The sequence below is a fragment of the Furipterus horrens genome, unplaced genomic scaffold, assembly GCF_987537825.1.
Source record: "Furipterus horrens unplaced genomic scaffold, mFurHor1.1.pri manual_scaffold_9, whole genome shotgun sequence".
In the NCBI taxonomy this organism is placed as follows: Eukaryota; Metazoa; Chordata; class Mammalia; order Chiroptera; family Furipteridae; genus Furipterus; species Furipterus horrens.
In genome coordinates this window covers 36,895,364-36,910,508 of record NW_028327179.1, presented here as the reverse complement: position 1 = coordinate 36,910,508, position 15,145 = coordinate 36,895,364, and the positions used below count along the sequence as shown (strand labels likewise).

The 15,145-nt window shown below is 44.5% G+C and overlaps 1 pseudogene; it reads left to right on the top strand.

Moving 5' to 3' along the window:
- Positions 1–4,325: 4,325 nt before the first annotated feature.
- On the top strand, positions 4,326–4,970 carry LOC150001605 (transgelin pseudogene; annotated as a pseudogene).
- The last annotated feature ends 10,175 nt before the right edge of the window (positions 4,971–15,145 follow it).

Genomic DNA, 15,145 nt, shown 5'->3' with positions numbered 1-15,145 from the left:
ATGCCTATAAGTTGGGTGGGGCAGAGCCTCAGGTAAACACCAGGGTGGGGAAAACATTGTAAACCAGGCTGATGGAGTCTCAGATATGGCTCCCGCCTGCTAGTTCTGTGGCTCTTTGGGGGGAAGGCTCAGAAAAAGCACAATGGCCTCTGCCTGCCTTTCTGTCTGGGAGAAAGCTGTGCCCCAGCTCTCACCCTGATGCCAGACACTTAAGTTCCTCCCCGAATGCCACTGGTGCCTGTCAAGCTACTGTGCCGGTGGTGCTGGAGCTCAGAGGGAGTGTACCTGAGTAATTTGGTAGGTCCAGCAGTTTTTTTTTTCGCCCATACCAATCCTACTGGTTTTACAGCCATAGGTTATGAGGGTTTCTTTTCCTGACATTGGCACCCTGGGCTGGGGGACCTGGTATGGGGCTGGTAAATACCCCGCTTACATTTTTATCCACCGCATGTGAGCGTGGGACCTGCTGTTCTGTGTCTCCTACCCTTCTGGATTGATGTGGCTTCTTTAGTTCTGTAACTTGATTTCTGATGGTTCTGAATGATTTTTGGCCTGTTGTTTAGTTGTAATTTTGATGAGGTTGTGCGTCTTCATCTTGACTGGAAGTTCTATTCATGATTATTTTTATTGTTGACACTATTACAGATGTTCCCCATTCCCCCCCTTTGCTCTCTTCCATGCAGCCCTCCCCCACCTCCCAGCCTTCACCATGCTATTGTCTGTGTTCATGGGCTGTGCATATACATTCTTTGGCTAATCTATTTTCTGAGGTCTGTCAGTCCATATGGGCAAAAATTCCAACAGGAATTAAATAATGGATTTTATGTTGGAAATTTCTAAAAATATCTACTAAAAATTTAAATACTATTTTAATTAGAGAATGTGAAAAGAGGTGAAATATTTATCATTATTTAATATTCTAGTAATCACAGGCAATCTAAATCTACTATTAGATAGTGCTGTTCATTTAATCTTATTTATCTTTTTTTAAAGGTAAAGAACTTAACTACTTTATCACTGACAGAGACATCCAAAATTGCTAAGTGGATATGCTGTTCCTGATCAGTCTGTCCTTTTGACCCTTCTGAGCTTGACCCACAATGATTTTTTTTTTTTCAACTAAATCACTTGCTTCCAAAATGCACCAGAACACTCCTGCCTGGGAATTGGGTCATCTGTGTCCTAATTCTGCTTTGTTGCAATGTGGCTGTGTGATCTTGTGGAAGCTATTTATCCCCACGGACTTCAGTTTCCCTATCTGTGAAATGGTTCATTAGATTAAATAATCTCCAGGCTTCATCTAGTCTAGGAAATATTAAAGTTAAAGGTTATGGATAAAATGTTTTCATATTATCAAAAACTAAAATAAAGACATGGAAGCTGTATTTAGGAAATGAGTGGACAGCACATATATTAGAAAATGCAATTAATATTTAAAACAATTTTTCAGGCTAGGAGAGGTTACTTTCTACAAGATAAACTTTAATAAAGGATATGGTGTGTGTGTGTGTGTGTGTGTGTGTGTGTGTGTGTGTGTGTGTGTTTGTGCCTGTGTTTAAAGTAACCCTTATTTTAAAACAGTTTTAGATTTACAGAGTTATTGTTCTGTTATGGAGGGGAGAGAGACCCTAGTTAACAGTCTCACTCCCTTGCCTGGGTTCTCCTCTCGCTGGCAAAAAAATAATTCAGGCAAGAGACAAACACGTATGTGGGAATAAGATCAAGTTTATTTATGAAACACACATTAGCACAAAGTTGTAAGCAGGCAGCTAGCTAGTCTGAACGCCCCAAGTGTAGAAGAAAGAAAGTTGCTAATAAGTTTGTTAGTGTGTTGGTAAGTTTGTTCTATACACTTGACCCAGGCTACAAGTGGATACTTAACTAAGTATGCTGACTTTTGGGGTTCAGGGTTTATATACCTTAGTTAGCTTATAGGTTTCCCCTCATTTTCCCCCTTCTAAATCTTGGGAAAAATGTACAGCGACAAAGGCTTTCTTTCTCAGTGAGCTAAAAAAGGCTCTTTGTCTTAGTGAAATTGTTACAGCGGCCCCTTTCCCAACATAAGCCCCCCTTTTTCCGGTGCAATTCCCGCTTGTATTGTTCAGGACACCAGGCAATCTTAGCAAGATTGTTACATAAGCCTTCCCCCGCCCCGTCCCTGTGTGCTTTCTCTGCACAGTCACAAGGACTCTCCCCTCCTCCTCCTCCTGCGCTACTTTGCTCGCAATACTTGGGACACCGAGCAATCTTATCAAACTGAGCTCAGCACTGCCGAGTTAATTGGTGGGACAGGTCTTCCTTTTGCTTCAAGCTTCCTGCATTAAGTTCTTTGTTAGATTGTAATGGTGAGGACCCTGCTTTATTTCCTCCCTGGCTGCTCTTTCCTAGATGCTACTTAATAGTTGAAGATAGTACAGTGATTATTCGTTTTTGTTTCATACTTGAGTTTAAGTATGTGTGTGGCAATCAGTGTTAGGTGGGTGATATTAGAGGTGGAAGGGGGCAGGGTTAGGACTGATAGGGCAGACTGTGGAGAGACTGGATTTAACATTTTATGTGAAAACAATTCAGGTATATTATTGAATGTGATTCTGATATTACGTAAAAATAAAAAAACTAATAAAAGCTTATTTACTTTAATAGAGATGTACAATCTACTCAGAATAAGGGAAGCAAGAATCACATTGTACTCTAACCTGGCTCTGCCTCATCTGGAGTTCCATTTTTTGATCAGGGCACTATGTTTTAAAAGGAACATTGAAATATTTGTAGGAGATCTGAGGAGGAGGAAGCAGGGTAATGAAAGATTCGGAAATTATTGTACAAGAGGAAAGAGTGAATGAGCTGCAGAGGTTTAGCCTGAAGAAGAGGACTTAGCAGGAATATGCAACCAGTTACTTTTAAATTAAATTTACTTTAAAAATTAGGTACAGTATTTATATAATTAAAAATAAAAATGATTTGAAAGAGACACAGTGCTTCTACTCCTGTTTCTACTCCTCTGTTCTTCATCCTATTTAGGTATGATTTTTTAATTAGTTTCTCTTGAATTCTTCTCATGTTTCTTTTGAAAATTATAAGCAATTACACATATACAAAAGTGATCGAACTGTATGTGTTATTTTGCACCTTGATATTTTTTTTTTTTTTAGTCTATAATATATTTTGGAAATCTCCCCAAATATGCCTAGAGAAGGTAACTCATTTGTTTTAAATAGCAGCATAGAATTCTATCCTGTCAAAGCAGTATAGGTTACTTAAGCATTCCTAGTGATGAATGCTTGGGTTTCTTGCCCCTATTCTGTTTTATGATGTCTTTCACACACATACACTCACATACACCAAAAAAAAAAAAAAAAAAAAAAAAAAAAAAAAGAAAGAAAGAAAGAAAAGAAAAATGAATAAAAATGTCTATTTTTCATCTCAAATGCTTGCAGGCATATCTATAGGATAAATTCTCATGAACAGGACCCCTGGGCCAAGACTTAACATGCACTCATTTTTAATTTTGAAAGATTGTTCTCCATGGAAGTGGTTCCATTTGCACGCCCAGGAGCAATGTGTAAGAAAGCATGTTTGCATGGCCTTATCCAGATTGTGTGCTCAAACTCCTGGATTTTTGCCCATTTGTCAGGTGAGAAATGGCATCTCAGTGCAGTTGCAGTTTTTGGGCATCTCTTCCTAGATGAAGTAGACTATCTTTTATATGTCAAAGATCCCCGTCCCCACTCCCTGAGCCCTATGAACTGTCTGCTCATACTCTCAGCACAGTTTTCTATTGGCTTGCATGGCAGTTGTCAGTGCTGCACCTTGTCCTGTTGACATTCACCTCTACAAGCAGAAAGCTGCGTGTGTGGACACCTGTAACACTGCCTGCAGACTTTTTTTCCTGGCCACAGTGGTGTATGCCACCAGTGTATAGGGAAAGGCAGAAGATCCAGAAAGCTAATGCCCTGGAAGCTCCTACCATCCAATATAAAAACAGTGATTTGGTGCATAAAGCCTCCATCTCTCTTCCGCTGGAAGGAGATAGCTCTGAGGTCAGTTTGACCCAGCCCCTCAGAGTTTCCTAGTGGAGCAGGGCCCAAGTGGTGATGGGCTTGAAAACCCACATTTTATTCCTTCCATGCTCTGTTTGCTTTCCTATTTCATTCCCCATACTTAATTTCATTTCCATAGTGAAGCTGGTTTAGAACCCCTGCCTCAGGCTCGGCTCTTGGAGGAACCAAGCCCCGCCAGCGCAGGCCTGCCTCTCAGGGCCCCTCAGAGTGTGGCGTGTGTTAGAAATAGTAAAAACCACTGTCCAAGTCCAGACAGCGCTGACTCCTTCCTGTGAGCTCTGAGGAGTCCCTCTCTCCCCAAACATGGCCAACAAGGGAACTTCCTATGGCATGAGCTGTGAAGTGCAACCCAAAATTGAGAAGAAGTATGATGAGGAGCTGGAGGAATGGCTGGTGGAATGGATCATAGTACAGTGCGGCCCTGATGTGGGTCGCCCAGACGGTGGGCGACTGGGCTTCCAGGTCTGGCTGAAGAACGGTGTGATTCTGAGCAAGCTGGTGAACAGCCTGTATCCTGATGGCTCCAAGCCAGCGAAGGTGCCCGAGAACCAACCCTCCATGGTCTTTAAGCAGATGGAGCAGGTGGCTCAGTTCCTGAAGGCAGCTGAGGACTATGGGGTCACCAAGACTGACATGTTCCAGACTGTTGACCTCTTTGAAGGCAAAGGCATGGCTGCAGTTCAGAGGACCCTGATGGCCCTGGGTAGCTTGGCAGTGACCGAGAATGATGGGCACTACCATGGAGATCCCAACTGGTTTATGAAGAAAGCCCAGGAGCATAAGAGGGAATTCACAGAGAGCCAGCTGCAGGAGGGAAAGCATGTCATTGGCCTACAAATGGGCAGCAACAGAGGAGCCTCCCAGGCTGGCATGACTGGCTACAGAAGACCTCGGCAGATCATCAGTTAGAGGACAAGGGCCGGGCCCCAGCCCTGCCCTTCCCCAGCTCATTGGCTGTAGCCATTCCGCCTATAGCCTACCTCATCCACAACTGCGTAGTCTTTCAGCCCCAGCCAAGCTTCCAGGTTCTGAGGCTCCATCACTGACCAAAGGGGACTGTGCTTGGGCAACTCCCCCCAACCCCTCAGCCCAACTTCTGACCCCACACACTGCTCCCCGGCCTCCTCCTAGCTCCCCCGCCATTTCTACTGTCTCTCCCCATCCTGGGATGATCAGGGTTCGGGGGTGGTTGGCCTGGGGGTGGCCTGGGTGTGGGTCCAAGTCCAGTGTCGTCCTTGGCAGCACATGCCCGTTGAAGGAGACCCAGCCCAACCTCCCCCCTATTTTTTGCTGGAATATTTTGGGGGTTGAAATTGGAAAAGGAAAAAATATATACATTAATCTTTTCTCAAAAAAAAAAAAAAAAAAGTAAAAACCGAAATCAAGGAAGCTGAGATGCAAGATATATTAAGAGGAACCTGCCGGGCTGTCTCAAAGGAGAGAACAGGAGCTGGCGTACAGGCTGACAAGGTTTTAAAGGGAGGGACAGAGAATGACTGGAATAGGGTATTGGGGCGCCTAGTGATTGGTTGGGCCTGGGGGTAACGGCGCGAACAATGGGTTGAGTCTGGGGGTAACGGCAGGCACAATGGTGGGAACAACGAGGTACTTGGTGTTTTGTTGGGTATGTTGCTCAGGAGAAGGTACTTGGTGATTTATTGGGCATGTTGCTGGGGAGAAGAATAGAATAAGGGAGTAAAAAATTTTCTACCCCCTACTGGTGTTTTGCAAGATTTGAGGAACTTTTCACTGGACTCCTCAATAGTCATTGTTTGTGGTTTTTACTTCCTGCTAATCAACTTATTGTGTGGGGTTTTTTGAGGCTCTTGCTGAACCTAAGAGTGTGCAGGTGGATGTGGGGGAGAGATAGACATGGGGAGATGTGGGAAGCAGACAGGCTTGGCTTAAGAGACTGACCGCTGTGCGGAGCCACCCCTAGCTGGGCCCTTAGCCTGCAGGTTGTCTCTCAGGCCTGCTCTGAATCCCACCCTCGGGGGGATTTTAAAGATAGAATAGAAATACAAAGTGGCTTTTAAGGAAAAGGGAACCTGCTCTGTTTTTCTCTGTAAAGCCTCAAATCCTTGTCAGTAAAATGTGAAGAACAGAAGGATTAAGTAAGAGGAAGTGCTTTTGACCTTGTCTAAAATACCTGGATGTTTCAACCCTGTATTGATCTGCACTTCCCTTTCACTTCATACCATTTGGGGAAGTACTGTATATTTTCCTTATATACTTCCGCATGTGGAAAGTGGGTAAAAACCCTGGCTAATAAAGAAACGGGGGCGAGTTTCCACTAGAGAAAACCCCCACCCTTACTTCCTCAGATGGAGAGTGTCTGAGTAGTTTCTTCACCCGCTCCGAGGGACCCAGAGTCTCTCTCAGGTGGAGCTGCATGTGCCCTGCTCGTTACCAGTCTGACAGATTCAGAAACTGAGCTGCAGAGTTTAGAAACCTTTACAGCATTTTGAAGTTGCCATAATATTTCAATGTGTGATTATGTGTTTTGCACACACATATACACACCCGGTAGTCTGTGATGAATTGGAAAAAAAATTGGCCTTTATCTCTCATACTTGTAGAAGCTCCGTTTAAATGATGGCACCAAGAACAATGGGTGGAAATGTTACAGAACCCCTGGGCTGCTCCAGTTGAAAACAAACCCACGGGCTCTTTAGTTAGGGGCCCGATTGCCCACCGCCAAAATTATAACTCTCAATACCAGAGTTTGGTGAAAAGAAAAAGAATTGTTTATTTAACAGTTATATAGATTTAGTTATTTGCGGATTTCTGTTGTTAAGTCTTATGCTCTTTAAAATACCCACAAACACATATCCTTGCCTCCCCCACTTCCAAACCAGGCTAGTTTTAGGGAAGTCAGAGAAACCGTTTCCCTACTTTCCCAACACAGTTCAGCTTTACCAGCAGCTGCCAATCATTCAATCCTGATTGGGGAGGTCCTTTCTGTGCTGTGGTGCCCTCCAGCTCTCAATGCAGAACCACCTGGATTCTCAGCCTCCTTGCAAACTGTCTTCTTCCTGCAAACTGCACGGATCTCTTTTCCTTCTCAAAACCGCATGGCGAGAGCCTCTTAAAGCAGCCTGGAGACCCCTTCTCCAAGCCACATGGAGAAGGCCCCTTCACCAAGCCACGTGGAGGGAGCACACGGGAGAGCGAGAGAGCGAGAGCCCGAGAGCGAGAGCTTGAGAGACCCCGCTAAAATGTCTGCAGCTGCTTATATATCCCTGACTGCGTCATCTGACGCAGTGGGCGTTGCAAACAGTTCTGACCATTCACAGGTCCTTACGTAGACTGTGTGCTTTCTCCATACTGTCCCCTGGTTCAAGACTCCTCCCATCTGCCTGAGGCTTCGGATGCATTAAAGCCATTTGCATAAGAAAGACAGTAGTCACCAGCCTCAGGCATGTGGAAGCATTTGAAAAGCTGCTTACTTCTCCCCATCCCCCAGCAGCAAACTCTGGGGATTTTTGGACTCCCCTGTTTCTGTAACAGTTTCCCCCCTTTCAGACTAAGACCCTTTATAATCTTATAAAGGACAATGGGCGAAGGTCTCATGCTCCTCTAACTGCTTCCTGCTGAACGTGGTCGTCGTCCTACCTACCCTTGGGTCTAGAAATCCCTAATAAGAGTGGGGATGTAGGGGAGGGTGCCCTTCCCACATGGGGAAGAATCTTGCAGAGTCCAGGTCAGTTGGCTATTCCTGGGTAGCAGCATGCTTGGTTTCCAAGGGCTGGTACTGCTGGACAAGCTGGCATTCTTGTCATATTCTGAGGGCAACAGATTTGGCAACAGGGTTAAAAAAAAAACACAATTCAACCTACAACCACTATATACAAAAGGCAGGAGTTAATTTTTCAATGTCCCACGTTAGGAAAAGAAATGGCTTCTTTGGAGGAAGGTGTGCAGGGCATGTCACACCTGTCCAAAGCCCTTTTGCCCACCATACTTAGTTTGGGCTGAGGGGTATAAATTTTGGATTTCCCACCTCTCAGACCTCTGGGCCCTTTCTGTCCAAGCCATTAGGACAGAAAAGAAACCAGTTTTAAAGTGAAGCCTGCAGACCACCCCATACTTCACCAACTCAGCCACTTAGTTCAGCCAAACCGTTGAGTCTCAGGAGGTGGCAATGCAGATGGGCTTCTTAAGTGAGGCCTATATGTACAGATAATTACTCAGGTAGAGATCATAGGCTTATGCCCTATGAAAACAGAAAGAACATACACGTTAATTCACACAACACAATTCACAAACCAGTCTCTTAATTTGAGAGACTGTCTTACTGTTAAGACATCCAGTTGCAAGGCACTTGACATTCTTCTTGCCTGTAAATAAAGCATTCTTGATAATGTCACAGACTTGGTTTAACTTTCAAATGGAAAACAAACTTTATAGACAGCTGCACTGAGCATTGCGATTTTCCTTGAGTCACGATTTTTTCTCCTTAAGATTACCCTCCTTGCCAGTAAAGGGACTGCATTAAGTCCAGTTTTTAATTTAGCCTGTTCATTTGCATAAACACAACAAGAGCAGTGATTGATCACATATGATCTTTAAGTCTACTATGCTGGAACTTACGCAAGGAACCTTCATGTTGACTTTTGTCTGCCCATCAGGGCACAGAAGCTGAGCCACATACCTGCCTTTCAACCTTGCCTGCAAACACCTGCTTTCCCAAGTTCTTTGGGTTTTCCATTGTGCCTTAAGGTTCTTTCCAGCCATCTTTCAGGAAAGCAACCTTCGTTCCTTTCCTGGAAAGACTGCCGTGAACCGCACAACCAACCAAGGTGTCAGGCCTTTTTCCTTCTGGGCTTTCCTTAGCTTCAAAAGTCAAGTCCAGTTCCTCAGGGCTTTCTGGTGACCACCAGAGCCCAAGCATGCCTCCTTCAGGCATGTCACTCCAGTCAAAAGTCTTGGTTAACAATACCTTTATTAACAACTGGTCTTTTTAGTTTTATGCAAAGAAACCTAACGGTAATTACTTACTCCTTTAAATTGCCAAATTCTGGAGGGATCAGGTAGGAGAAAAATACACAGTGTGAAGGAAAATCCTTGTCCTTCTAATATTCCCAAAATTGCATTTCCATGCCTTATACTTTCTTTTGTTCACTTTCCTACATGTGAAGTTTTCTTAACTTTCTCTGGGAAACCTCAATTTTCCTTTCAGATTATATGGCCAGTACCAATACAGAGAATTCCAGACCCTTCCTGGGCCTCAGAGAATTCTAGACCTTACATAGGTCTCTAATGGCTAATGCCAAACCAATACAGGGAATTCCAAATGACCTTTCATAGGTCCCAAGGCTAAATGCCAACACAGGGAATTCCAGATGACCTTTCCTAGGTCACCAATGGCTAATGCCAATCCCAACACAGGGAATTCCAAATGACCTTTCATAGGTCCCCAATGGCTAATGCCAATCCCAACACAGGGAATTCCAAATGACCTTTTATAGGTCCCCAATGGCTAAATGCCAACACAGGGAATTCCAAATGACCTTTCATAGGTCCCCAATAGCTACATGCCAATACAGAGGTACAGTAACCATACAATTAGACCACAAGTAGTTGAGGTTTCCCTTTTCCCAGGTTTAAAAACTTTCACAACCTTTCTATATATTTACCCATTCAGATTTAACCATAACCCATTTCCAATTCTTTTCCACACTGTAAAGGACTCTACCCAAACTCAGTATTTAGCAGCTAAAATTCCCTAGATTTGCAAGCACATGCCTAAAGCAAAAGAAACACTTTTAATCTGTGTTTCAGTTCACTGTCCTTTTTTTCGAAAGAGTAATTTCAAATCTTCTTCCGGAGTGCAGGTCCAACTTTCCCTTTCGGTGTCAGTCACAGCAGCAGGGTCTGTGTCCTCCTCAGGCGGTGCTCGTTTTACCCGTGTGTGGTGTATCCAGGACTTGATTCCTACCAGCTTCAGCGAAGCATGTGTTGTTAGCAAAACATCATAGGGACCAGTCCATTGTTCAGCCAGCTGCTGTTCGGGACCTTGCGTCTTCCAGGTCTTCAGTAAGACTCTGTCCCCAGGTCCGAATGGGTGCAAGGGTTCTCATTTCTACTTCCCTTCTTACGATCTGGACACTCATTCTTCCAATGGCCCTTCTTTCTGCAATAGGCACACTGGTCCTTGCCCAATGGCTCTTTCCTCCTCTCTTTAGGGTCCTGTTTCTTCCTTTGGCCTCTCCAGCCTGTTTTAAAGAACATCAGGTCCTGTCTTCTCTTTTCTACTCCCCTTGCATGGTAAACTCTAAATGCGATGTCCACTAACTGAGAGGGGCTCATTCCTAATACCCCATCTATACGCTGGAGTTTCCGTCTAATATCTGGGGCACTCTGCCCAATAAATGTCATGTTCACCATTCTTATGTTCTCTTGTGCCTGTGGATCAACATCAGTGTACTTTCTATAGGCTTGATAGATCCTCTCTAAGAACTCAGAAGGATCCTCATCTGGTTTTTGCTGAATAGTCTGTACCATATTTAGGCTTTTTGGCTTGGGTACCCCTTTTCTAAGTCCTTCCAATATACACTTCCTGTAGTGTTTCAAAGGAACTAGGCCTCCACCATTTGGGTCCCAGTTAGGCTCTGTCCAAGGAATTGCCACAGTTGGGTCGGGGGTCCCATGGGGATCCTCTCCATGGAGACGCTGAGCCTCTTCATTAGCCTTACTTGTAACCAGTCGCCTCTCATCCCCAGTTAGCAGAATATTTAGGAGAGCCTGTACATCTGCCCAGTTCGGGTTATGAGTGGCAAAAATGGAGGCAACAAGCTCTGCCATTTCCTGAGGATCTTCCCTATATGAGGGGTTAGAATTTTTCCAATTTAGCAAATCTGAAGTGGAAAATGGAGTATGGGCCCAATAGTAGCCAGAGGGCTGGCCTTGCTGATTTATTCCACCTATTGGGTACTGCCGTAGAGGGAATTGGCTTGCTCCGAATTGGGAGGCCCCCTGACTATACTGAGTTCCTTGGCGGGTTCTGGCGGGGGAGACCCACTCCTCCTCCTGTAAGGGTGGAGTCATTGACTTTGCAGTCACTTCAGAGGCTGGCTCCAAAAAGGGTGGTGCAAGAGAAGTCCCTTGAGTTTGCAAAAGGGCGGGCACCACGGAAGCCACTTCCATCTCTGGAGGTGGCATGGTGGAAGCAGCCTCCACCTGCAGAGGGCGCTGTGCCGTCGCCACTGGCATTGCAGGAGCTGCGGCCACCTGCAGAGGGCGCTGCGCCACAGGAACCGTCCCCCCGGAAGCCTGGGCCTCCTGCAGAAGAGGTGGAGCCACTGCTGCGGAAGCTATGGCCTCCTGAACCGCCCCCACCTGTGCCTGGCTTGGCGCCAAATTAGGGCCTTTGTCTCCCGGATTTAGAGAATTAAAGAGGGCTACTTCCTCATTCTCCCTTTCTTCCCGCGTTTGACTCTCAGGAAAAGGCTTTGAGACCTCTTTTTTCCTCTGCACCATTATTTGGGCCTCCATTTCTGCTAAGGTCTTATTATGCAACTCTGCAAATGCATTTAGATAATAAACATCTTCCCAATTTCCTGATTGCAGGCAGTACCTTTTCAATTGCTTAATGACATGATAATTCAGGGTACCATTCACAGGCCACCTTTTCTTACCACCCAGAACATACTCAGGCCAAACAGTGTTACAATAATAAATTAATATTTTTCTAGTCATAGGATAACGACAGTATTTATCCCAATTTTCCAAAATTCTCTCCAGTGGGCTGCCATCAGGGACTTGCCCAGAACTGCTTCCATTAACCCAGACATACATGCTAATGGCTATACCCAAAACAATCCCAAGGACTAGAAAACATATATACCACTCCGGCACCCATAATTCTTTTACGTCCAGGAATTCTCCTAACCGGACAAACAAATCTAGTATCCACGATGCCATTATTTCAGAAATGAGTTTTAGCAAACAATCTTACTTCTCTAATCTCTTCTCAGTTCTATTTTCTTTTCACCACACTGGCGTGCTTAGGCGGTCGGCGCCCTCAGAAGGTGTCTCCCAAGGGGGTCGACCTGCCACGGGCAATTATTAATGTCCCATCTGGGTCGCCAAATTGTTACAGAACCCCTGGGCTGCTCCAGTTGAAAACAAACCCACGGGCTCTTTAGTTAGGGGCCCGATTGCCCACCGCCAAAATTATAACTCTCAATACCAGAGTTTGGTGAAAAGAAAAAGAATTGTTTATTTAACAGTTATATAGATGTAGTTATTTGCGGATTTCTGTTGTTAAGTCTTATGCTCTTTAAAATACCCACAAACACATATCCTTGCCTCCCCCCCTTCCAAACCAGGCTAGTTTTAGGGAAGTCAGAGAAACCGTTTCCCTACTTTCCCAACACAGTTCAGCTTTACCAGCAGCTGCCAATCATTCAATCCTGATTGGGGAGGTCCTTTCTGTGCTGTGGTGCCCTCCAGCTCTCAATGCAGAACCACCTGGATTCTCAGCCTCCTTGCAAACTGTCTTCTTCCTGCAAACTGCACGGATCTCCTTTCCTTCTCAAAACCGCATGGCGAGAGCCTCTTAAAGCAGCCTGGAGACCCCTTCTCCAAGCCACATGGAGAAGGCCCCTTCACCAAGCCACGTGGAGGGAGCACACGGGAGAGCGAGAGAGCGAGAGCCCGAGAGCGAGAGCTTGAGAGACCCCGCTAAAATGTCTGCAGCTGCTTATATATCCCTGACTGCGTCATCTGACGCAGTGGGCGTTGCAAACAGTTCTGACCATTCACAGGTCCTTACGTAGACTGTGTGCTTTCTCCATACTGTCCCCTGGTTCAAGACTCCTCCCATCTGCCTGAGGCTTCGGATGCATTAAATCCATTTGCATAAGAAAGACAGTAGTCACCAGCCTCAGGCATGTGGAAGCATTTGAAAAGCTGCTTACTTCTCCCCATCCCCCAGCAGCAAACTCTGGGGATTTTTGGACTCCCCTGTTTCTGTAACAGAAATACAACTAGGAACATTTTGATTAGGTGTAAGAGAATTTTGTAATTGTCCAGAGTGCCTAAAAACGCAAGAGATTTCCTGTTGGTGGCAGGCAGTTAACACTTCCATGAGAAGAGGTGAGCCTGCTTGACTGGCTGTCTGTTGAGGCTTTAAAGAATCATTTGGTGGCAGATCTCTTTTATTTTCACAGATTTTACTACCATGCTTTAATGAAATGTAAACAGTGATGTTACTTACTGACTTAGGTTGTGGGCACCTGGTCCCAGGAAGGACTCTCTGTCCTCCCAAAGGTTCTTTATCTGTGCGTTGTCATGGAGCCAGAGAACCAAATGGAAGCTGAGCGGTGAGCAGCACAAGCTTTATTCAATGGCCGGAGAACAGAGAATGGAGAAGCGGGAGTTAATTACAGATCAACTTCTCATCTTAGAGAAGTCTCGGGAGATTATTATGGGGCAACATAATGGGGAGAAATGGGCCCTCTCTTCCCAGCACTGGGGTGCCACCCCCTTTTCTTCCCTTATATGGCCCCAGGCAGATCTGTCATGGCACTGGTGGGTGTGGCTGTTAGTCACTTAGCTAACGTATTATAATCAGGGTGCAATGAGGTTCATAGTGCGCTCTGGTCTTTTTTTTTTTTTATTCTAGACTTCTTTCTACTCCTGTGTTTTTCCTGTAACTGGAATGAAAAGGTAAGTACACGAGGTTTCACCAGTGAGGGCTTATAGCCATGGTGAAAGTAACTCTGTCATTTCTCTCTCTCTCTCTTTAAACAAACAAACAAACTTTCAAAGTAGTCTTTCCCTTCCCTAAGTGTTCTATTTTATTTGCTTTCTCTAGTTGCTTCTTTTTCTTCTTTTTCTATGAAAGAAAGGATTAGGAAAAATGTAACTACAGTTGACCCTTGAACAACGTGGGTGCCATCCCCCAAGTATTTGAAAATCATGTTTACCTTTTGACTTGTCCCCAAAACTTAACTGCTAATAGTGTTCTGTTGACAAGAAGCCTACCCAATAACATTTTTAAATAACACAAATGTTGTTATACTGTATTCTTACAATACAGTAAGCTAGAGAAAAGAAAATGTTATTTTAAAAATCATAAACAGAAAATATATTTATAGTATTTATTGAAAATCTGCATGTAAGTGGACCAACACAGTTCAAGAGTCAAATGTAATTTACTGGTTGTGCTCCTTAAAAACCAATCATCTCTCTAAAAACCAGAGGGGAACATTTAATTCTAGTTAATCCTCTTCTGATAGTTTTTGATATACTGTGAATTCCATTTCAACAGCCCTTCATATTTACAAAACGGAGGGACCAGCAACTGTATGTAATGGGAATGAATCCTATTTTTAACGCTAAATTTTCTCAACTAGTATTAAAATACTAAATGAAAGGTGTTATGATATTTCCTGGGTGAGTCACTGAATCTCAAGAACAAATATGTTTACTCAGTACACAAAGCACTGTGAAACCAGAGAAAGAAAGCATTTGTCTTTCAGAGCCCAGAGGAGGTCTGTCCCCTCCTTGGCTAATACTCTGAGTCCCCGGGTTAGGGGGCTTTGCCTACTTCCACCTCAAGGCACAAAGCTCTCTTTGATGCTCAGGAAAGCTTGTGGCAGACTGGAGTGGGGAGATTAAAATGGCAGTTACAGCACAGTTGAAGTCCACGCTGAAACTATAGATTTCCTGTCACTACAACATTTCGGGTGCATTAACATCAACAATAGGCTAATGCGGAGTGTTAAGGATAGCGTAATCAGGAATATTTAAAGTGCGAATGAGCTTCCTTAACAAAATGTTTTTAAAAAGTCTCCAGTGTAGTACATGGATTGGAGGAGACATTGAGAAGGAGCATGCTGTCCTTCATTATATTGTGCTATTGAAAGGGAACGGCCTCCATTCAAATCTCAGCTCTGCCTCTTACAGGCGAAGGCATTCAGTGTTTTCAAGGCCCAGTTTCTTCTGAAAAGTGGGGATAATAAGAGCACATGCTGACAAGAAAAAATTCTGAGATGTCCTAAATTAAATTTCAGCAGGCTGAATGGAGGAAGGAAGAGACAAGAGAGGTTAATCAGTTAACAACTGCAGGTCAA